A 2,630-nucleotide genomic window follows, 5' to 3' on the forward strand; every position below is an offset into this window, starting at 1 on the left:
TTTGGTAAAGCTCATTTCTACGGCAGCTTTCTAACTGTACTTTCTTTTTTCAGACCTGAGAAACAGCATTTTAAAGAAATGTAAATGATGCCAGTTGGTAGAAACAGCCTGACTGCTTGTAAAGAGACTCACAAAAGAAGAAGCTCAAGCCCCCACATTCCTGCCCACACCCACAAACCTCCTTAAAAGCCTAGGACAATTGCTCTTAAGTCAGTCTTAGCAGTCTTAGGACAAATAGCACCTTCCTGCCTGGTTTGAAGCTCTTTCAGCAGAGATACTTATTCAATTTTTCCTGTTTTAATCAGTGGGATTTCAAAGACGGAAGATTATGGGATGCACTTTTCTCCAGGTATGTACTCAGCATTGTTGCCTGGTGAGCTAATATGAACAGAGTTGGCTAATCTCTAAGACAACTTGCAAAAATACTCTTTTACTCTGTGTTGTAAGTCCTGATGGCAGAAGTCACCATTTCTCCCTCCACAGCTGAACAGAGTCCACTTTAAATCCTTTTTGGTTTTAAAGAATGTACAAATATTTTTTTCTACTTTGTGGGAAACCTTTGTGTTTAAGATTCATTGTGTTGATGCTCAGTCATCAGGTAAGTAAATCCCTGAAGGTTGATTCAGTTCACCTGGATGTAATGTTTTCAATGGAAGAAATGTTTTGTGACTTCTTCAGTCTGAGACCTTTTGGGATTTAAGACTCATCAATTTAACCTTTGTTAATTTTTTCTGTTAGAAAGTCAGTCGTGCCAAAACATATCAGCAACTGACCCATGTGGACCATATAGACTTGTGCTTACTTGTCCTCTTGTCTCTTTACCCTCACAGACTCGTGGAGTTCAGGCAGCGGCCCTGAAGGGAGTCTATCCTTGGAAGAACTCGCTACATGGGCAGAGACTGTTCTAAAAATGGAGATGAGCAAAAAAACCGCTGATACCTCTGAGGCTGTTTCCAGTTCAGTCTCAGAGCAGAAACAAGATTTTGCTCTCCCAAGAAGCCAGGATGGCAACATCACTGCCACTCTGCACCCTCCCAGCACTGCTCCAGAGAAACCTAAAGGAAAGGCCCGGGTGGTGTTCACGGAGAGGCAGTTGAATATTCTTGTCCATCACTTTAATTTGAAACGTTACTATGAGCCAAGGGAGATGAAACAGCTGGCAGAGATGACAGGTCTGACCTACAGACAGGTGAGTGTTTTTCAACTTGTTAGAATCTAAGAAATTGAACTTTGGGTCCATTGTACTCATGAAATGTTTTCTGTTTTCTTCCATGTTTAGGTAAAAACTTGGTTTCAAAACAGACGGAGTAAGTTTAGGAGGAGGTCACATCCTCAGCATGTGAATCAGGGTGTCCCACTTCATGTAAGTATCTCCTATTATTGAAAAGCCCTGTTTGTGATTCTGTCATTATCTGGGGAATTGATTGTATTTAATGAAATGTAATGTCAATAATTTAAAAGAAGTATTCTGGTTTTACTGACAGTGAATCTGTGGTTCAATTTCAGGGAGAGGGACAGCCCCCACTCAGGGAGTTGTATACCCAGCACCTGGAGGTAAACTCAATCACAAATGGTGCATATTATCATCATGCTGTGGACCATTTTGCAGCTGGACCTCAATGGACCTTCCCCACCTCGCCCCGGATGTTTGGCTGGTCAATGCCACCAGGCAACGTCAATAAAGGAGGCTGGAAGTATGACTAAACACTAAAGTTCATCTGAAGAATCTGGACCTGGATCAAAGATTTTCCCAGGAATACCTCAAATAACATCCCTAGCTTTGAATACGTCATCTTAAAAAACCCGAGATGATACATTGAAAAGTTTCTGCCTCTGTGATTATCTTCCTAAGACTCTAACTGTTGGGTTTGCTTTTAATTATTCACAAGTCTGATGTTTGGAGTAAAGCCTCCAAAAAGCATTTTGTCACCTTTTCTACTGTCTGCCCTATGAAACTGAAGTCTTGAAATGAAACATGCAATGTTATTAAATCTTCCCCTTACTGAACACCTGAAATCAGCTCAGTTAAAGTGTAGGATGCTGCTGATGGGCATGTATGTTTGTATCAGGGCTGTGTTGGGATCTGTCAGGGGATGTTACGGATGGGGCATGGTGGCTGGAGGTTGCCAGGTTCTTGCTCACAATCCCACCATGATCATGACTGGGAAGCGTACCAGCAACCAGGCGCCTTGCAGCAGGAGCACGGTGGTGTCCAGCAGAGCCTGAGTGGAGCTGTCAGAACAAAGGAGCTGCAGGAATGAAACATCAAGTCAATAAATGAGCAGCACTGAGTCTAATAATCCATGTAATGTTGTCTTTGAGAGTTTCTGAAAAGCATTATGCCATGAGGTGTTTTTCAATGTCCTGAATGTGAGCAAAGAAATTCAAAGTGAATACAGATTAATGAATAAATCATTAACTGAATGAACATGGATTGATATTGTACATTCAGCTATTAGATGATGATAACACCAGAGGTGCCCAACCCAATCTAACACTGTATATCTGAAACTATGACAGGCACGAAGTCATTCATGCCTGTCATATATCATCCACCTGGTCCTTACACAGTTTCTCTCTGATTTCTCAGACTTTTTATCTGATTTAGTTCTCAGCTCAGATAAAATAAT

At 41.5% G+C, this 2,630-nt stretch overlaps 1 long non-coding RNA gene across 1 annotated transcript; it reads left to right on the forward strand.

Annotated features, from left to right (window-relative positions):
* The first annotated feature begins 1,065 nt into the window (after positions 1-1,065).
* Positions 1,066-2,343, forward strand: LOC143420496 (uncharacterized). Its single transcript, XR_013100324.1, has 3 exons — positions 1,066-1,189; positions 1,280-1,363; positions 1,507-2,343. It is a non-coding gene; the product is annotated as an uncharacterized LOC143420496 (long non-coding RNA).
* The last annotated feature ends 287 nt before the right edge of the window (positions 2,344-2,630 follow it).

Source organism: Maylandia zebra, linkage group LG9 (assembly GCF_041146795.1).
Source record: "Maylandia zebra isolate NMK-2024a linkage group LG9, Mzebra_GT3a, whole genome shotgun sequence".
NCBI classification, from domain to species: Eukaryota; Metazoa; Chordata; class Actinopteri; order Cichliformes; family Cichlidae; genus Maylandia; species Maylandia zebra.